At 48.0% G+C, this 22171-nt stretch overlaps 1 pseudogene; it reads right to left on the bottom strand.

The window, feature by feature from the left end:
• Window positions 1-22171, bottom strand: part of LOC114623891 — a 40499-nt pseudogene that overhangs the window by 13000 nt on the left and 5328 nt on the right.

The following is a 22171-nucleotide window of genomic DNA, read 5'->3' on the forward strand; positions in this document are numbered from 1 at the left end:
AACAGTGACCTAGCAACAGTGACCTAGCAACAGTGACCTAGCAACAGCTTGCATCATCATCTACTGCCATTCCCTGCTAGGTGCAAGCCAGGTGTCACAGTGTATAAGGAAGACCACTCATTACCCCAGTGAGTGTGTTCTCTCTCTCTCTCTCCCTCTCTCTCTCCTTCTCTTCTCTTTCCTTCTCTCCTTCTTCTCTCTTTCCCCCTTTCTCTCTCTCTGTTCCCATGTGTCCCCAGCTGGACTTTCTGTCCTTCTCTGCCTTATGTCCGTCCTGCCTCTACCCCTTCTCCAGATCCTCACGCCCCACCCTTTCTAATAAACCTTCCTTATACCAGGTCGTCATAGGGCATGATTTCTCAGGGGGACACCTTGGCATGGGCCTGCCAGGTGTCCCCTTATCCCTGCATTATATTTCATGACACCAGCCACCATGCATTTAATGAATTAGCTGAACAGTTCAGTTCAAGGCATACCAAAGCAAGAAACAAGCACGGTTTCCCACAGCCTCGCTGTGTTAGCTCTCTTTCTGTGCTAACCCCCTAATCTGCTGGTAAAGACAATTCATTTTCAGATTCTCATTGCTGTTGGCTTCTTGTGTCAGAGATGATGGCTTATGTGACACTATATCACTGGAGTTTGTTCATTATCACGTGCTAAGTGCATAAGAACATGGGTCTGTGTGCTTTGGAGACCCAATGGTATGAATGATAGGAAACGGTGGTGTACTGGTCATTTAACCTCAGCAACTGTTGACTCTCGTTCTCAGGCTGGAGCTCCAGCCCTGAATTATTTTAAAATAAATGATATTAACCATTTTTCTTACACATAAATACTTCACTAAGTCTCTCCGAAAGACAAAGGCTCTTATCTACCCCCAGGTCATGCAATAGAACCACGAATCTGATAGATCAGAGTTCCTTGGCTGTCTTTTCAAAATATTGTTGATAAGATTTGGAAGATGTCAGAAAAAGTTCAAATACTCAAATTAGGCAAGAGTAGCTCTTTCTCCTCAGCTCTTCCAAGCATTCACTTGTTTGTTTTACAGTATAGACTTGCTGTTTTCTGCCTTACTCAAGGGGTTGTAATATTTTGCTATTATTTATTGCGCTGCATTGAGCACCCCCAGCTTGCCTGGGAGTGGGAGGGGCTTCAAACTGGCTTCTACATCCCTTTAAGAAAGTCTACTGCTCTCTGAGAATGGCCTTACACTGCTGTTCTAAGCTGGCTTTGTACTTTGCCTGTCCGCATCCTGTAAATTTGCCTGTCCGCATTGTAAAGATGGACATTCTGATTCTATTAGTCTTTATTTATTAGATACAGTTCCTTTGTTAAAGAAAACAACAACTTCCTTTCAAAAACTACTAGTTTGTTTCCTCCAAGTTTACTTTAAACAGCAAGTCTGGATGAGTGCGCCTTTGTCCTGACTCAGCAGTGTGTCAGGGGGAGTTTCTGGCCTTCTCCAAAGGTGGTTGGTAAAGGTTTTCTTGTTTGTATTATGATGCACTAGTTCTAAGCCAATCTGTTAACCTATTCCTATTGATGTGCAGATTGCTAGTCCATGGCTGGGGAAGCCTGCTTTGGACCTTTGCTCTTCTACGCATTCTACACATTTTTCTCCCAATATGAGATTTATGGGGAATCTCATGTGGCTTGCATAGACTCCACGGGTCTCTGGGGAGAAAGGCTGTCTTTGGTAGCATGAGGCAAACTATTCATGAATATGGCATACATCCAAACTTATTTAGGATAACTTCCGTGTCTCCCTCCAATGAAGCTTTGCTCAGAATCTGAGACTTTTCATTAGATTTATTCCAACGTGTATATTTTTATTGATAGTGAGAATTATCCTTCTTAAAGTACCTTTTGTAGTAAAACAAAACAAATAAACAAAAACACCCCTGGTGTTGTATAAGAACACAATTGACTTTTGTATATTAATTTTACATCAGGCAAAGTGTTAAACTTTTAAACTCGCTTAAGTCTGATAATTGACTTCAAATTATTTTGCTTTTCTGTGTAGAAAATCATATAATCTGGAAAATGGCTGCTAGCTTCCTTCTGGATTTCAGCGTGTACATTTTTTCCCCTCTCCTTAATTATTCTTGAAAGTGTCTGATAACATGCTGATAGACATGGCAATAGCAGGCATACTTACTTCTCTCACTACTAAAGTTAATTACATGTGTTCATTATCTATCCGTGTGTATGTATGTGGATGTGCCTGTCACCACACATGGGAAAGCCAGAGGATTTCAGGCACTGGTTCTTTCCTCCACCTGTGTGACCTGGGGAGCAAGCACCTCTAGCCCCAGATGTATCTTGCCAGCTCTTATTTGTGTTTTACAAAAACAATACTGTTAAACAGGGCTTGCGATTCACCCCTGTAATCTCGTTACAGGGCAGACTAAACCAGGAGGATTCCTTGTTCAAGGCCTGGCTGGGCTACACTGGGAGAGACGCTGACTCAGAATTGAGTAAAATGCTTGCTACAGGTTTTGGGGTATGTGTGGAAATATCAAATTTTAAGTTTCTAAAGTTGTTTACTTGCTGGGAATTATAACTCCTCATGGACAGATATTATTTTTTAATCAAGTTTTAAAATATATGTTTTGACGTAAGTCATAGTTTCTTCCCTTACTTCCCTAATTTTAAAAAGAAATTATTTTTCTGATTTTCCTACTCTAGAATTCTTTTATCAGCGAGCATGACTCACATGACCCTGGGTCTTCGGAGTTTCTTAGATTTGCAGTACAGCTCAGTTCATTATCAGTGTGCGGAGGAGATCTCTGTGTGTTTAAGGTTGGCCACATGGGCTGGAGCCACTGCTCAAGTGTTAAAAGCATGCTTTCAACTCAAGTTAGCATCAGGAGCCTTCCAGGAGCTCTGACATCCTGACATCCTCTTCTGGATTCTGTGGGCACCTGCACTCTTGTAAACACGCATACACACACACACACACACACACACACACACACACACACACACGCTTAATAATAATTTTAAAATCCTTAAAAGTGGCTACATTTCCCAGGCATTGCAGTCTGTTTCTGTGTCCATGCATTTGGCTCTTTCTTTCTGCAGTTGCTAAAATCTTACAGAGGCTACTTTGTTTACTTGGTCCCTCAAACCTTGTTACCACTGTCTGATAGGAATTCAACAGTTTTGTTTCTTCATGGTTGGCTGAATCGTTAGTGGGGCCACTTTATGTAAACATTCTAGCAAGGGCTCCACTTCTACCTAATAATAACCTTCCAATCAGTTTCCAACTGGAGAGTTTTGCTTTATTCTTTTGATTTTGAGCTGTCCTAAGTTCTTAAAGTTGTTTTTTTTTTTTTTTAGCCTACTTTGACAGTCTTACTCTTGTTGTGTGGTAATGGATCCAGTTTGTTTCTGTGTCATACAGCACATAGTAGGGGCTCAGACACAGAGTCATTGTTGCCCTAGGCCGTATAGAAGTCTGTCTGGGATGTGCTATGAGGGAGAGTAAGTTCTCTGTTGGGGTGGGGACATGTGTCACTGTTACCCCACTGTCTGGAGGACCTACGGGACATGTTTTTTTTTTGTTGTTGTTGTTTTTTTTCCCAAGAAAAGGCTGGCGTTTCCAGAAAGATTTGGCTGAGAAAAACCAACCTTGTCTGAGGCCACATGTCTGTTTCCTAGAAACTAGATGTGAGTGAGGCCCGGCCGGTGCCCAAGTCACAGCGTACATTTCCTGTTTTTCACCCACTAACTAATAAAGTTATTTCCTTCGTGTGCTGTGTGACTGAGCAGGAAGACCCCATGGCCTCAAGGCCTGAGGCCAGCTGTTATCCACTACCTAGCTCCAAGTGGAGGGCGGAAGTGGCCTGGGCTCCCCTGGGGAGGAACTTCCTCTCCATCAACAGTGTCAGCCCTGTACTGTCCTATCTGGTCTGTCTCCCACTTCCCAGCAGTCACAGTGGCCCTGGGACATCACCACACTCCACTCTGACACCTCTTAGGCTCTGTGCCTGGCCTGGAGTCTCCTGGATGTCTGACCAGCAGGTCTTAGATGGACTTTCCTTTCCTTAAATTAAATGATATCCTATTGATTGATCGGTTAGAGACAGAGTCTTAAGTAGCTTAGGCCCTCCTCAAACTGGCTATGTAGCCAAGGATGACTTTCAACTGCTCCTGCCTCCTCAGGGTAAGAGCTACAGCTGTGTGATGCCGTACCCAGTTTATGGGGTGCTGAGGATGGAACCCAAGCTTCCTTCATGCTAGGCAGGCACTCTAGCTGCTGAGCTATACTCCCAGGCCTGCAGATAAATCCTAATGTCTCCTTGCCTGTGTCCCTCACTGTACTCCTGTGGACCACAGTCCTCTGTGTGGCTCTAGGTGCCCAGCAGCTTTGCCACACTCAAGGGGGAGACATGTCTATGCAACTGCTCCCAGACTCTGTGCTCTGCCCACCCAGCCCCACCTCAGGCTCTGCTCACACACAGCAGTATGGCCTGGCGACAGTCCTGCCCTCTATTTCTGGGAGCTTCTCTGAGGCAGGTGCAGGCAGGTCAGATTCAGCACTGTGCCCCTGGAGCCCTGTCCCAGGTGTGACCTGGGAAGACTTGTCAGGGAGTTTGTCATACGAGTGAATTTTGAATGAACGAAAGGGAGGAATAGATGAATTGTGATTGAATGAATGAATGAGTAAACGAAGGAAGACATACATAGAGCCTCTGTGTTTTCTCCAGACGTTGATCTGTATCCCCACTTCCCAACCACTCTCCCTGGTTATGGTTTCCGGAGCCCTCTGCTTCCTTCCCCCAGTAGGCAGAATAAGCTGGCCTTGAGGGCAGGAACCCTGGTGGTCAGAGAGCAAGAGACTTGAGCACTAGGCTGCTGTGCCACTAAGTGACTGTGTGGCCTTGGTCCCTTCACAACCACTCCTGTTCCACTTCTTGTTGGTGTATAAAAAGTATCTGAAGGAGACTTTCTTTCAGAGTCTCCAGGAGGTCCTGAACTTATCTGGCAGAGAGGCTGGGCATAGATGAGGGACCCTGGTGCTTCTGGGACTGCTGTTCCATGAAATGTATTGTGGACTTACCCACCAGCTTCTCTGTCTTGAGGGCTGGGGTTCTGACTTGTTTCACACACTCATGAGTTCTTTCAGCATGGCCTCACTCACTCATACACTTAACTAAAGCATAGTCTATGCCAGGCTTTGTACGGGGCCAGGAGGGGCTCACAGGAATGCATGAGACTTGGTGCCTCCCTGCCAAGGTTGCCCTGTCTGAGGGAAATCAAAACCGGACACAGATGTGAGCACTTCCTAGCACCTGTTGGAACAAAGCATGCTTAAGCTGCTCGGGTGTGCGAGGGACTTCTTGAGAACCCCTGAGATGCTTATCTTTGCCCAGCAGTGCTTCTCAGAAGGGGCCTACAGCTGTAGACTGTAGAAGCCCTGGAGTCGGGGGCCCCAGGCCCCTCCCTCCAGCTCCTCTGTCTAGAGGACAGAAGACAGGTGCAAAGCTACAGGTGCTCTAATCTGGGGCAAGAGTGTGTTGTGTGCAGTCCCAGGAGGGGTGAAGGAGACGTGGAGCAGACTGGCTCGCCTCATGATGGATGGATGGACGGACGGACGGACGGACGGACGGATGGATGGATGGATGGAAACTGAAGGACGGCGTCATGCTGGCCAGCCCTGATGCTGCTTCTCACAGGTCGGACATCCACCACACCACACCACATAAATACGCACAGGCACACAGATGATTTTGGTATTAGGTCTACAATTCCCATTTCACAGATGTGGAAAGTGAAGTTTAGAGAAATTCTGCCACTTGCCAAAGAACACATTGTTGACAGGTGACAGGTTGGAAGGTGTTTTTCCTCCCATGCCCCTGTTCCCAGAAATAACGACCCTGAGACTCAAATTTATTTACAAATACCTAAGCCATAGCTTTGGCTCGTCCCCCAATAAGATCATAACTAAATATTCCATTTATTCTAATCTAAGTTCTACCATGTGGCAGGTTACCTCCCCTCAGGTTCCACACGTGTCCTCCTTTCTGTCCCTGTGAGCCCTATCTTCCCAGACTCTATCCCAGAACTCTCTCTGCCTATCAGATGTCCCGCCTTCTACTTCCTGCCTCAGCTACAGGCCAATCAGCTTTGACTGACAGGTGTGACATCCATACAGTACGCAAGAGATTTTTCTCTACCGACAGGGGCTGCTCTTCCTTGGTAGCCTTGTTCCTTCTGATTACCTATCCTGCCCTCCTTCCATGAGATTTTATTCTTTGACCTCTTTCAGATTTACCTTAGATTTACTTTAGATGTACCATCACAGGGCTGGGACCGAGATGGCTCAGCAGTTAAGAGAACTTACTGTCCTTGTCGATGCCTGGGGTTCAGTTCCCAGCGCCCACACTGCAGCTAACTCCAGCTCTCGGGTATTTACATTCTCTCCTGACTCTTGGGCTCCTGCAAGCACATGATGCATATAAAACTCACACAGGCTCACACACATGCACGTAAGCCAAAAAGCAATAGATCTTTTTACAAATTGCAATAAAAGAATCCTAAGGCCCCAACTCTCATCTCTTCCCTGTGACAGACTGACCTGTAAGGACTTCCTGATACAACCCTGGGAAAGGTGACTGGGAAATTCCCACAGCCCTTCCTCGTGCAGGACCAGCCCAGGCTCACAGGCTCCACCTCTGTATGGAGGAGCAGGGACAAAGACTCTTTGTTACCTTGTCTGCCTCCACCTGGCTCCACCAGAGCAACCTGGATCTGGGCAGATGCTGGCAGCTCTGCTAGCCAGGCTAGGACTTGCCGATGAGGCAACAAAATGAAATACCCACAGACAGGAAACACAGACGGCTGTCCCTGCCTGCAGGACAGATTCACCAGAGTTTACCAAAACCCCCAATGCCTGTGCCAGCCCAGCCCAGTTAAACCAGAATATGGAGGTGGGAACATTACACTGTATCTTAGAATAAATAGTTCATTACAGGACTAGTATGCAGCCAGACCCAACCCAGTGAAGTCTAAGGTTCCCCTTGGTCACCAGAGTAGGACTGAGCATGGACTCTGAGCTTACACAGACCCTCCGTGGTCCTGACACTCCAAATTCATGCTCAAGTCCTGGTTCCCTGTATCTCAGAACATGGGATTAATGTCTTTTTGTTCAGTGATATTTGGGGCGGGGGGGGGTTGAGGGGGAGTTTTGTTTTTGTTTATTTTTAGGAGACAGGGTCTCATGATGTAGCTCAGACTGGACTGGAGTGTGCCACCCTCCTGTCTAATCAAGTTAAAGTGAGGTCATTAGGAAAGACTTACCCTGTAATACTGGTATCCTTATTAAAAGGAGAAATTTGGGAACAGGCAAAAATTTGTGCCGAGACAGGTCTCTGGCCCTCCATAGAACTTCTACCAAAGGTGCCGGTGAGCCATCAGGAGCCCTGGGGAAGATGAGCCTTGCTTGAAGTCTCATGTAACAAATGGTTCTGGCTGCCCTCCCCCCTTTCTATGAAAGAGCCGCACCAAGGCTAGAGTACCACTTCCCTGAGGGGACAGATGACTTCAGAGGCTGTCACCTTCTCCTCACGGCTGTGGCCCACACCAGCACACACTCCAGGCCAACTCTCAGCTCTCATACCTACATCAGTGTGTGTACTCTCAGGGTAAGCCGTGTTCTTAGCTACAAGGCCTAGAGGAAAGTCAAGCCAACAACGGGCACAATCCCAAGCCTGTGGGTAAGGTGGGTGAGCCGGAGGCTATGGATGCGTTTCAAGTAGATGTTCTGTGGAGAAAACAAGGCAGGCGATGGGTTTAAACTCTCCTCAGGGACAGTGGACCTGGTGGCCACTGCTCTTCCCAGGCTCTCTCTAGCTCCAACTCCTTGGGCAGTTCTCAGCCTGGGTTCACCCTGGCTGGCCGCACTCAGCCTTTCCTGATCCCCTCCAGGCCCTGCCCACACTCCATCCTGCCACTCAAGCCAGTGACCTCAGAAGAAACCAAATGTTCACGAGTCCTCCTGTTACCCCACCCATACCCCCAGCCTCCCTGCACCAGCCCCAAAGGCTCTGGCTCGTTCCCTCTCATGTCTGGAAGATGCCCAGACCTGTCTGGCAACTGCGGATCTAGGGGTATTTCTAACCAATTGTGTAGACCTTGCCATCTGTTACTTCAGGTCGCTCCAGGGACATGGCTGGGCTGTCAGCTTTGTGGCCAACAAATGCTGTGGCCCTCCAGGGGCCTTGCCCTGACTTGTCCCTGAGAGCAAGAAGGAAGCTAGACACATTTCCATGGCCAATGCCCAGACAGTGACCTGAGTACCAAGTCTCATCGCCTCCTGGACTCCACTGCCCCGTCTGAGACACAGACATAAGGGTCTGCTGTGCAAACCTCGCGGGTTTCCTTGACTGAATCCATGGGTAGATGGAACAGGAGCATGGGGGAAGGGCTGCACAGGAGTTGATGAAGTGGACCAATAGGAGAATGTCTTTGGCCCTGGGAGGAGAAACAGAACACACAGATCCTCTGGTGCCCTTTTGCCCATGGTCCTATCCAGGCCTTCCTCCCGCATTCAGGGGCAGGTTCTAGCCAACACTTTGGCCTCCCAGGAAGTCACACTTTCATGTAGCCCTTCCATTCTATCAGCTGAGCTTGGACTTCTACTATGTCAGAGTCATCCTGGTGGCTTTGGGATGCTAGAGTCTTCGTGGGGGTGATAAGGAGGAGAGTCTAAATGGAACATTCCCTAGTCTCACTGTTCTTAACTATCCCCTTGCCTGGAAAAGGTGAGAAAAGCCCCATAGAGGCAGCACCCAGGGCAAGGCAGGGCAGCAACAGACATGGCCTGTAGAAGCCATTGACAGGGAAGGGGAAGGGGAGGATTAGCTCTGAGCATGACCAGCCCACCTCCTCTCTGTCTTCCATTTCTCTGTGAAGGAAAGGTGGATGAAGGTCTCTCCTGGTGTGCCATGCCTGGCTTGGCAAGCCTGGACATCCATCCAAGAGATAGTAAGTTCAGCCATGCTGGGTAGAATGGGCAGTAACATCTCCACACTGGAGGCATGCAAGAAACCCCCATCTTGTTCCATGATTTTGGGAGTTACTCGACTTCTCAGAGCTGACTTACTTGTCTTCCCCAAAAGAGATAACATTTGCCTCCAGAGCTTGTTGTGAGACTGGTTGCCTCTGGCTCTCCAGCTCAGGAAGCACGCGACACCTGGTGCATCTTCCAGAATCTTCCTGGGAAGCCACAATCCCTGGCCAATTTGGAGTTGTTATAGTCATGCCGTCGTGTCTTTGAAAAATGGCTAGTCTGACGGGCAAGTCCTGAAATTATGAGATATACAAAATAAGAATGGAATTTGTCACACTTTGCTTTTAATATTGACTACATGCTGAAGTGATTTCTTTATGTATTAAGCTAAATAAATTTAAATTAATTAAGTTTGGTTTTTTTTCTTTTTTCTTTTTCTTTTTTTTTTTTTTTTTTTTTTGGTCTGTGGCTACTGGAGAAATGGATGTGAGCGTGAACCTGGACCGAGTGATGCGGACGAGGTCATCTTCAGGGCATTGGCTGTCCTAGGAGCAGCTTTGGGACTTGCTACAGCTGGGGTATCTGCTCCCTGTTGCTTCCCTCCCTCCCTATCCCCCACTTACCCTCTCCCAGAGCCTCAGACTCAGTCTGGGGTTGTGGGGGGGACTGCTGCCCTCCCCCCAAGATGAGTATAAAGGCAGCTCCCAGTTGGTGGGGATCTCAAAGCTGTGTGGGAATTTCCCTGGACTCACTTTCTCCCTCTCAGTCATCCCAAGGGATGTGGCTTCTCCACCCCAGGGTCTGAGTCAGATGCAAGGAATCCCATCTCCTCTCAGGAGGGTCTGGGTGACAGGCAGTCTCTGGACAGTGAGCATCAGAACTGCAGGGTGGATTTAGGTTCAGCATGGAGATGGAGGCTCAGCTTCACACTAGCAGAAAGGCTGGGGAAGGCCCATCTGGCTGCACCACAATTCTTGGACTTGTGAATCTTGCATATCTTCATTTAGCTTGTGTCAGAGTTCAGGGGACAAGGTGAGGTCATGGAAGTGTGGCCCTCTGCTCAGCTCTTGTGCAGTGATTGAGACCCCAGTAGGGCTGTGGCTGTGGTTGTCAGTCAGTTTTGTAAGATGAGCAGATGTAGGGTGCACAAGCCAGGCTGGCTTGCAGTTCTCCTTCAGGCCTGATGGCTCTTTTCATATGGGGACATTGAGATGGCATCAGGTGAAATGGCTTCTTGGAGGCCAGAGCCAGGGCTTGCTTTCCATCCTGAGCCCGTGATTTTTCTATCACTAAGAGGGCTTCAGGAAAAATTGGAGCCAACATGGCTACTCAGAACTGTGTAGTCCTGAGCCTTCAAAAACAAAGTGTGTCCAGCCAAGTATGGTGGCTCATGCCTATAATCCCAGCATTTAGAAGGCAGAGGCAAAGGGATTGCCCAGAGTTCAAAGCCAACCTCAGCTTCATAGTGAGACTATCTCAAAGAAGAAAGGAAGAAGGAAATCCCATAGCTCTTGGCTTGAGCCTGTTCTCCCCAAGGAGACCCTGAGCCATGGACATGGTTAGAAAGAGATGCCAGGAAACTGTTAGGAGCAGACAGGTGAGCTCCAGAGAGAGAGATCCCTTGGGTAGGGGATGGGATTTTCTGAGTAGGTTTCTTCTGTGGCACCTGGGCCCCATCCTACTGGGTATCCTATGAGTTGTGTGTAGAGACATTCCACCATTGCACCCTGAGGATCTATGAGTGGGTAATGACCAATTGCTGTCCCACTTGCTTGAGGACTGCCAGAGGCATTGAAAGTTCTGGCCCTTCCCTGCATAAGACAGGCCAGGTCTCTTGATGCCCTTGGGTGGAACGCGTGAACGCTGGGGCTGCTGCGGCAGGGGTTCTATGGAGACAGCCTCTTGAGCTGAATGTTGGAGGAATACATGAATGTGTGTGCACATGCATATGCACTGTAGCATATAGTACATGCGTGTGTGTGTGTGTGTACATACATGTGTACATGCCCATGTGTGTACATTCCTCTCTGTGTATATCCATATGATGTACTGTGGGATATATGCGTGTACATGGGCATGTCTATGTGTGTGTGGGGGGGTGGCACCTGCACTGCCACACAGGTGTAGGGGCAGGAAATGGGGTGGTGAATGCAGGGTGCATGTGAATGCAGAAATCCACTTTGGGTGTGTTCTTTAGTCACTCTCCATTTTTTGTTCATTTTTGGTTTTGTTTGTTTTGGGTTCTTTTTGAGACAGGGTTTCTATGTGTAGCCCTGGCTGTCCTGGAACTTGCTCTGTAGACCAGGCTGGCCTCTACCTAAAACCCACCTTCGTCTGCCTCCCCAGTGCTAGGATTAAAGGTGTGTGTCACTGTTGCCCTTTTTGTTTTTGTTTTTGTTTGTTGTTGTTGTTTTTGTTTTTGTTTTTGCTTTTCCATTTTTGGTTTTTGGATTTTTAAAAGATAGATGAGACAATGTCTTTCATTGACCCAGAGCTCATGGATTTAACCAGCCTGGCTGGCCAGCAAGGTCCAAAGATCTACCTATCTCTGCCCCAAACCCTACCTGCCAGTGTCAGGACTACAGGCACATACCTAAGCTTTTAACATGGGTATGTGGGATCTGAACTCAGGTTTCTATGTTTGCACGGGAAGCACTTTATTAGCTGAACCTGCCTCCCAGTCCCTCAGCTATGCTAAGTCAGACTTCTCTGTAGTAACCAAGCCCACCTGGAGTGTCAGGAAGTCTGATTTCTATGTCAGCCAAATGCTGCCACAGCAGCGCCTGAGCAGTGTTTGACTGATAGCCGAGGACTGTGGCTGAAGGGCAATGACACAGAGTTGAGCATTCTGGATTGTCCATGAGGATGTTGTCTGGACGCTGGAAGCTCCCTCTGGTACAGAGTTTGTGCTTGCCTTGGGCCACAGAGCTGAGCTTACATATCTGGCAGCTGCTAGCTGGTACCTCATACTCTGAGGCCCACATCATCTGGAGCTTCCCTTCAGCTGGCAGAGGTAAATGACCTGGGAAAAGGCCACTTCTCCCCTATAACCTCTTCACCCCTGTGCATGGAGCATGGATGAACACAGCACGGCCCCGCCCTTCTCTCCTCCTAAGTCTCCTGGGTCTGGGACAAGATGGGTCACATGGACTCCATCAGAGACCAAATTTGGACTGGCCATCTACCAGACCTTCTCTGGCTTTGCAGGAGTATCTCATTGTGAGTGTGGGATTTACACAGCCTCAATACACCCTAGTACTGACAGAGCTGTGGTACCCTAGGCAAGATCCTGCTCCTCTCTGAGCCTCTGGCTTCTACTAGCCCTGACATGGCACATATGTGACCATATTATAACAGTACCAGAATCTGGATGGTTTATAAACAACAGTTTTCCTCCCATAGTCTTGGGGTTGGCAGTCTCAGATCAAGGTGCTGCCAGGTGTCTGAGAAAAGTCTGCCTTCTCACAGATGATGGTGGGGATACTATGGTGGTGATGGCGAGGCTACTAGCTCTGGGATTTTTAAAAATAAGAACACACACACAATAGAATCTAATCACCTTCTAAAGGTCACACCACCCACAATTACTCATCTCCTTGAGGGCTGGGGTTTCAGCATGGGAAACAGATACAGGCAATATTCTTAATTGAGTATTCTCTGACTGGTGAGGCCAAGGGCTGTAACCCAGAGGTTGAGTAGACAGGGGCTGAGTGGGTAGTGGACAGCCAGTCTCCTGTGAGGCCTGCTTCTGCCGCTGACTCAGGACATGCTGGACAGGTCTCAGAGATCTCCAGTCCAGCTCTGTTGCAGATGTAGGACCTGCTGCCTTGGGGAAGTCAGAGAGCACAAGGCTACAGGGAGAACAGAGGCAGACAGGACCGGGGCTGGTTCTCCTAGCTCATGATTCAGAGAAGCTTCCCTCAAAGCCACCCTCAGAAACCTAGTTTCCTAGAACCAGGTTGCATGGTAGCTGGGAGCTACACAATGCCAAGGAAGAGGCCAGGAACCCCAGGGGAGGAGGGACTTCAGACTGTTGTGCTCTGAAAGATGGTATCTGAACCTGGGCTGGGCCAGTGGACAAAGCCACTTCTTGTGTCATAGTCATAACTGCCCAGGACGGCTAGCTCTGATGAGACCTTCTGAACCAAGGCTTGGGTGGCCCCAGTCTGCACCCGCTGCTTCTGTATCTCAGTAGCCAGCCTCCCTCTCCTGGTCGACACTTTTCAGTTCAAGTTTCTTCTTCCTCTTGCTTTCTCCCTGCTGCTTCTCTATTCTGGGATGACCTTGAACTTGTTATGTAGCCTAGAATAACCCTGAGGCTTTGGCCCACTTGCCCCAACCTCTCTCCTGGGATTACATACAGTGCACAATCCAGCTCCATTTCTGTCCCCATCTTGCTTTCATGGACGCTGCTCAGTCTGATGGAGCCTCCTGGGCTGGCTGCAGTCCTTGCATTATAGGTGTCTCCTCATTTGCTCTATTGGGTCTCCCGGTCTTTGCTGTTGACTTGGCTGCTGTATCACTCTATCCTACCCACTTCCATCTCTCCAATGCCACAGGGCCAGTTGGTTCCTCTCTCCCCTTCCCCTCACAGCCCCATGTCTATCTCTGGTAGCAATTACTCTGGGTTAGAATAGAATCCTTCGGGGCCCAAACAGCCCATGAGCAGCACACGGGGGCCAGTTGGCAACAGAGTCCTCAAGAAATTAGTCGCCTTGGGTCATGAGTGTGTGTGTGTGTGTGTAGGAGGGGTGGGCACCTAGAGAGGGCACAGCCTGCTCAAGAGCACAGACCACATCCTGTAGCTGCTCCAGTTCTCTGGCCCACAAGGTGCTCAATCAATAGAGCCAAGACTCAGAGCTGATTCAGACTCCCAGGGCCAGCTGGGGCTGGTTAGAGACAGAGAAGGCTCGCTGGAAATCAAGACTTCAGGCCCTAGTTCCCAGGGTTTGGGCATCACTATACTCCACCCATGACCTTCTCAAGGTCATTGATGACTGGGAAATCACCCAGAAGGCTTGAGTCTGTGTCTAGGCTCTGATCTTATGAGTGGAAGGCAGTGGCATAGGGTCCAGACCAGCTTTGCTTCTGACTATGTGACCTATATGACCTTGGGTTAGTCACTGGACTTGGAAATCAGAAATAACAATAGCACCTCCCTTGGAGATGGTGGGGAAGATTCACTTATTATCATCTGTGAAGCTGGCATAAGGCCTGGCAGAGAGTGTTCAAGCCATGATAAAGAAATAATACGCAATTTTTATTGACTCCTTTTAAAGTGCTGCTTACCTCAATATTATAGTGCTTCTCGGGAGTGTCCGTGGCTCTCCATTGCCTGATGAGTAAGTCGAAGATGCTCAAGTGGATACTTTTCTGTCCTTATCCAGCTTAGCTTAGCAGAGCAGTGTTCCCTCTGAGTCACAGGATTTAGAAGAACCATGCTCCCTCTGTGAGGACTGCCCACCCGGTCCCCGAGTCTCCGCCCACTCTGCCCACCGGCTTCCTACTCTCCTGCTCGCCCTTCCAAGCTCACACCTTTGTGTGCTATTTATTTAATTTTGAAGTACTGGGGATTGGGTACAGGCTCTTGTGCACCTTAGGCAGGCTCTTGAGCACTGAGATGCATCCACAAGCTTTAGGAAATGTTTGTTTTTAATTGAGATAGGGTCTCACTGAGTAGGTCAGGGTGGCCTTGAACTGTGTACATCCTCCTGCCTCAGCCTCCTGAACAACTTTAATTGCAGAGCTGTGGTACCTAGGCTGGCTCTCACCCACCTTTTAATAAGTCTGTGTCCTTGGGTACTCCCTCTGGGACTCCCTCAGGCAGATTCTCAGCCCTGAACCTCACAGATATCCTGAACAGCATCAGCCAGGTGTGATGATGCAGGCCATGTTTGAATCTCTAATTTAGCCTCTCCCTGCTTCTCCTCATGCCTAGCCAGCTCTTAAGTGTCAGAGCTAACTGGTCAAAACTAGAACTTGGTCTTTTTTCTCCTTCAGGTCCCTCCAGCCTTCCACTGTTCAGACCAAGAGCTTGGCAGCCACGCTGGAGTTGTCTCACTTACACCTACATCCAAAAAAAGTCAGTAAATCTAGCAGCTGTGGCCAGTCCCTGCTCGCCCTCTTGCCTCTGCAGACACCTTTTTAAAAAATGTGTGCTGTGGCTGCCTCTCACTTGGGCAGAGTTATTGTCCAGCACACACAAGGCCCTGGGATTGATCCCCAGAACAGCGTCAGCCAGGTGTGATGACACAGGTCTGTTACCTCGAACTCAGAAGGTAGAGGCAGGAGGATCAGAAATTCAAGGTCTTACCTGATACATAGTCAGTTTGAGGCTAGCATGGGCTGCAGAAAATTCTGTCTCTATAACAAACAAGCAAGACCCTCAACACCAAAGCAAAATATAATATTTACAGAACTAAATACACTAAATACACTAGATAAATCTGCATAAATTATAGGTTATTTTATATACAGATGATAGATAGATAGATATAAATAGATAGATAGATAGATAGATAGATAGATGGATGGATAGATAGATAGATGATAGATAGATGGATAGATAGATAGATGGATGCAAGCCACCACTCCTCCTCACAAACATGCATCTCCATCTGTACTCCTTAAACTGCAACCCTTTAGCAGGCCAGGAAAGGAATTGGAAATTGGAGCCAACATCATTTTGTTTTATGTTATTAGTGAGATAAGAGTCTTGCTGTAAAGGCAGGCTTTACAACAGTCTTTTTGCTTCAGTATTATGATGTCATGGGTTCTGCCATGCCTGGCTTTGAGGTCATTGCCAGCATTATCATTGTTTTGCTTTGTGACAGGGTCTTATTCTGTAGCCCAGGGTGGCTCTAAACTCAAAACAATCCTACTGCTGTGGCCTTTGACTGCTGAAATCATATGCATGAGCAGCCACACTGGACACCACAGCCACCACCACCGTCGTCATCACCGAGCCAGGATAAGTAGAGACTGGAATCTACTATGTAGCTCTGGCTGGCCTGTAATTGTAGGGTTTTGCCTGTTTCTACCTCTTGGGTGGGATTAAAGACACGCCAAACCATGCCTCGTGGTGCCTGCATTATTTTTAATTAATACAAAATACACAGTGCATATTTTTCTGTTTGCTTCACTTATTTTATACATGTATGCTAGCCCTGGATTGCAAAATAAAACATTGTCTATAGTAAGTTGAAATGACTAAGAACGTAAGGCCAGCTGTGCATGGTAGTCTGTGTCTTTAATCTCAGCACTTAGAAGGTAGAGGCAGGCAAATCTCTGAGTTGGAGGCCAGCCTGGTCTAAAGAGAGAGTTCCAGGTCAGCTAGGGCCACACAGAGAAACCACAAACAAACAAACAAGAATACAAGACCTCTGCTGGGCGTGGGCTGTCCCTGCCTCTGTTACACTGTGACCGTGACTTTGTCTCTCATCTCTACCCTGCTGCAGCCTTCCTTAGTACTTACAACTGCTTTGTCATCCCTGGCATTCTCCTGCCTCAGGGCCTTTGCACTGCTACCTGAACACTCCTCCTTTCTCACCTCCTTTCCTGCTTGTCTCAAATGTGATTTCCGAGAGAGGCTTTCCAGAGGCTGTCTTAAAATAGCTGTGTTTCCAGCTTTGCTCAGTCTCTGCCACACTTTCTGTTTTCTGCGCACAGCTTGTGACTCTGTTATGTGTTTGTTTATCTGTTCACTTCCCTCCACTGGAATGCAAACTCCAAGTAGTGACGATTGTGTTGGCTTTGTTGTTGCTACAACATTTCCATGCAGTTGGACATATGCTGTCTGCTTTCGAAGACCATGTCTGAGACTGCCTCTTGTGCAGCTCTGTAAATGGTAGAGTCCTGGCAGCCATATCCAGCACTTGCTGAGGGGAAATAGCACCGTGAGGGCTCATGAGGCCTCATGGAGCCCTGGAGTCCTTCCCCTGGAGCCTGCTGCTCTCGGAATCCCTTCCCAACTGGCTTTTCCACACTCCAGATGACTACCCCCAGGGAGCCCCCATTCCCTCTGGGGACTCTGATAACCTCCACAGAGCTGCTGCTGGCTCACACCCTGCAACCGTGGCCAGGCTGAAATACTTTATAGTCCAGGTGTGGCAAAACGGTCAGGGTGGCCACACAGTTAGTGGACGGCTACCTACAGCAAAATATGGAGCTTGCTGCATGGGAGACCTGGTTGGAAAGTCAGCCTTACCAGGACCTCTTTCTTACTGTGTAGACAGACGTCCCATCTATTCGGTGGCATTTGAATGCATAAGGACCAGGAGGAGAAGATGGACTCTCTGCAGATGTAGCTGTTCCAGTCCTAATTCCCCAGGCTCAGATCACTGGGAGAATTCATGAAGACTGTGAATGACAGCTCCATTGCCTAGACAGGAGCGCCAAGGACCCGACAAGAATAATAGCCCTGATGTCACACAACATGGCTGAAAGCCAGTGAAGGCCACCTGGATAGGCCTAGGCCAGGCCAGAGAACTGGATCCTGGCATGTACTTGGTACAAGGCAAGGGGTTGGGGTGGAGGCCAAGGTTGGGTTTGAGGAACACTGCAAGTTCACACTGGGTGGACATTTGTAGGTACAGAGAGACTTGGAGGTTAAGAGGAAAGGATGGCTTGTTTCCTAGCCAGATAGTTTGCTGTGGGAAATAGCTAATATGCCTTGGGAAATGGGAAAGAAGAGGCATTTTTGGGGCAGCCCCAGTGCAACTTGGGAAATTTATGTTTAGTATTCCTTCCATCCTAGACACACAGTGTATAGGCAATCCTGTCCCTACATGGAATATATATATATGTGTGTGTGTGTGTGTTATACACACATAGATACAGATATAGATGATACAGATATAATTTAGAGTTCAGGCTTGGAGGTGTGTCCTGTGATGTTGAAGTTTGATTGTTTTTCCTCCCAGCCCCACGCTCCCAGAAATAAGACTCAGACTCAAAATATATTTACAAATACCTTGGCCACATAGCTAGGCCCTTCTCTGACTAGATCATTACTTAAAGTAGCCCATTTATTCTAACATGGCTGGTTACCTGTGCTCAGGTGCCATTCATCTGTCTTGTCAGTCTTCCCAGAGGAAACTCCCATGCCGTGTACTATCCCAGAATCCTTTCTACCTAATAGATGTCTCACCTCCTATCTCCGGCCTAAGCTATAGGCCGTCAAATGTATTACTGACAGGTGCTACATCCACATAGATGCAAGAGATTTTGTCTACACTCTGAGGACTAAATGCTTTCTTTGGGAGACAAATATATAAGTGTCCAACCACTTCACCTAGAACATACATACATACATACGTCACACACATACAAAGACACACACACACAATGCTATTTTAGGATTCAAAAGCTTTCAGTTGAGCCCCCGTGGGGATGCTGGGGAATGGGAAGCAGGCACAGGGCCTGGGAAAACAGGCCACCGCAGCTGCCTGGCCATTCTGCTAGCCAAGGAGAAAGGAGAAGAGGGCTGCAGGGTCACAGCGGATGGCTAAATATAGGGACACTAGGAGGTGGAAATGGTTCCTGCCAGCAGCAGGGGACCATCCAGTTCCTTTTCCTAGGGGAGGGGCCAGGCTGCTGGGGACCAGGCTGAGATGGGTCTCCAAGATGGGTCTGCCACATTGTCTTGGGCTAGACCAGACATTGCCTAGAGGGCCTGAGCTTGGAATCCTGACTAGAGTGAGCATGATCAATGTGTGTGGTTCCCACTCTTTGTTCTGTCCAACCTATATTTAGAGTTCAGGCATCCTCTGAGGACCAAATGGCTTCTTTGGGAGACATGCGTATCAGTGTTGGACTACCTGTGGGTGAAAGAAATATAGATTCACACAGAAGATTATCAATATCTTCCAAGTCCCTGAGGGATTTGGCCTCCAAGTCCCTGAGGGAAGGCAAATTAGCTGTTGGTTCCCTGCAGTATCCCAAGAAGTCCTTGGGTCAGAGTCTTCCCTAGAGTATGCATTCACTACAGGTCGGAATGTATCACTGAGAAAATCCCATCAGGCTTTGTGGAGGGGGATCCTGGGCTGGCTAAGAAAGGATGGAACTCTAAGCAAATTCACTGGAGGATGACATGTCAGGCAGGCACAACAGCATGCGATGATTCGGAGGTCTCGAATCTAAATGACACAGGAGCCAAGTGTGAGACAGACTAGCAGAGATCCAGTCTGGGATCATGACCAAGGACCCCACTGTCCAGCCTGAAAGCGTCTAATAAGGTGTGAGAGCAATCTATTGTTTTTCTTGGGGATAGGGTTTCACTGTGTGTACTCCTGGTTGGGCTGCAACTTGCTACGTAGAGCAGGCCTCAGACTCAGAGAACTGCCGCCATCTACCTCCTGAGTGCTGGGATTAAAGGTGTGCGCCACCAAGCCTAGCCACAACCCTTATAGAAAAAAGTTCTCTAACTTGTATTTAACTTCTTTAAAAGGAACTATTTAAGCTCTGACAATACTTAAGATATCCGTGCACGCTGGTACCCTCATCCAAGTTGTAGCTGACCATGTGGCTCCTCTCACGAGCATGTAACTTTGATTTTTCTGTGACACCTCCACTTGATAAGCCTGACATGTCACTGAATGGTAGCCCATACCTTTAATCCCAGCACTCAGGAGGCAGAGGCAGGTGGATCTCTACGAGTTCCAGAACTGCCAGGGATACAGAGGGAAACCATGTCTCAAAAACCAAAATCAAAACTAACCAAACAGCCGGGCGGTGGTGGCGCATGCCTTTAATCCCAGCACTTGGGAGGCAGAGGCAGGCGGATTTCTGAGTTCGAGGCCAGCCTGGTCTACAGAGTGAGTTCCAGGACAGCCAGGGCTATACAGAGAAACCCTGTCTCGAAAAACCAAAACAAAAAAAAAAAAAAAAAAAAAAACTAACCAAACAAACCAAAAACTAAAAACAAACCAAAAAAAAAACCCACCAAAAATCCCCAAGAGAAACAAAACAAACAAACAAACAAAAAACAAAAAAACAACAGAGACACAAAACAAAAAGAACCTCAAAAGAAACAGCTACAAAAACACAGTTCACCGATGTCTCATAGCAAAGAGCTATGAAGGTGAGGATACCTTTTTCGTTTGTGGAAAGACCAATGATACTGTTGAACTGGCTCCTTCAGTGGTGACCAAAGCCACTATCTTGCAGACATTAAGACAAACTCAGTATCCTTTGGTAAGGGCACGGGTGGCTACCTAAGAAATCCACAAGACTTCAGGAGCACGTTGTCAACCCGAGCTCTGCAGAGCCACACTCTGTCACAGAGGCACATGGACCACCGTAGGTCTGCTTTGAAGATTTATTTGTTGTTCAGTGTGCATGAGTGTTTGCCTGAATGTATGTCGTGAGCACAGAGGCCAGAAGAGAGCACTGAATCCCCCTGGGACTAGAATTATGAAGATAGTTGTGAACTGCTTTGTGGGTGCTGGGAATTGAACTCAGATCTTCTGGAAAATCAACCCGTGATCTAAGCCACTGAGCCAACTCTGCAACCCAGAAGATTTATTTTAAATATATATTGAGACAGGGTCTGTTAATGTAGTCCTGGATAGTCTCAAACTCACAAAGATTCTCCTGCCTTTACCTCTTGGGCGCTGGGATTAAAAGCATCTGCCACCACACCCTACATGTTACTTTTATTTTTAATTTTGTGTATGTATGTGTGTGGCCATGTGAGTTCAGAAGAGGACAGCAGATCCCCTGGAGCTGGAGTTACGGTAGACAGCTATGAGCGATCCAACATGGCTGTTAGGATTCCAGATTGGGTACAGTGGGTGCTCTCAACAGCTGAGCCAGCGCTCTAGTTCCCTATAGACTGTTCTGAAATCTAAAAGAGTTTTAGTGTGTTTTGAATGAATTTGTGAGAACTATTTAAAATGCTATACCTTCTGATAAGTGTCCAGTAACAATTGCTTGACATCAGCTAAATAAAAAAAAAAATTAAGCCTGTGTCCAGAATTGAAATTTGTGCCCATGAATACATGTCTCCTAACATTATGGATCTTGGGAATGTATCTTTTTTCAAGCATAATAGCATTAAACCGGACATTAAGATATGTATGGTAGGGCACATTGGTCATCCTAGCACACAGAAATAACAGGAGGATGAAAAGTTCAAGGTCAACCTGGACTTTCCTTACCTAACAAAGAAGAAGAAGAGGGTGCGAGTGTGGTAGCTGAGCCCCTGGTTCTGCCGCAGATATGAGGCAGGACTCTTATTCCTTGTCTTTAAAGAGATGCCTGCAAGGACCAGAGGAAGACCTAGTGAGTCAGCTAGGAACATTTTTGGAGGCAGAAGCTGAGCCCAAAACAGAGGTGGAAGATAGCCCAGGTAGAGGGGCCGGCTTGGGCTGAATCTTAGGACCACAGAAGAGAGTTGGGATTTAGGAAATTGAAATTCCTGAAGGATCTGGGAGATCACTGGATAGAGACTGGACTCAGGAGGCGCAGGACCTGCTCCAGTCAGCTCAGGAGGACCTGAGAGTTAGCCACACTGTAGCCCTTGGAAGAGAAAAAACCCCGAGGGAGGCCCCTAGGCAAGTCCTTGGCCAGAAAGCCACTGCTCCCCAGGCTGAAGAGAGGGGCCTGATTGGGGAAATAGGAGGACATTTTCTAGGCAACCTATAGCCATACAATGGGGAGACTAGGCCCCACAGAAGAGGTGATTATCTACCTCAGAGCAAACTAGAATATGGCAGCCAGATGGGAAAGGTGTGGCCCTTCCTCCAGGGTTTGAGACAATCCCACAAGGAGGCCTGGGTAAAGGACCCTTAGCTCTCTCACTGGTGTTAGTATGGGAGCCTCCCAAGGGGGCCTGCTTCAAGGGGAAGGTTGTTGGCAGGGCTGAGTACAGGCTATGTTGGTGCAGTCTCTCACTGATGGCCTGGGAAGGGTGAGGTATGGTCTCCTGGTGGGCTATTCAGAACAACTCTTGAAGCTCTGAACCTGATTCTGAGGGCTTGGGGAGAACATGGGAGGTGCTCATACTGTTCCTGGCATTGCCCCACTTGGTGGCCATGTCCTGTCTGTGATAAGGATGCCCTAGATAAGGGGGAACAGTTGGTTTAGGATGTTTCACTTTAAATCTATGTCCTTAGGGTCAAAGCTATTGGTGGAACAGAAGAGGGAGGGAGGGGA

The sequence above is a fragment of the Grammomys surdaster genome, unplaced genomic scaffold, assembly GCF_004785775.1.
Source record: "Grammomys surdaster isolate TR1022 unplaced genomic scaffold, NIH_TR_1.0 203, whole genome shotgun sequence".
Taxonomy (NCBI): domain Eukaryota; kingdom Metazoa; phylum Chordata; class Mammalia; order Rodentia; family Muridae; genus Grammomys; species Grammomys surdaster.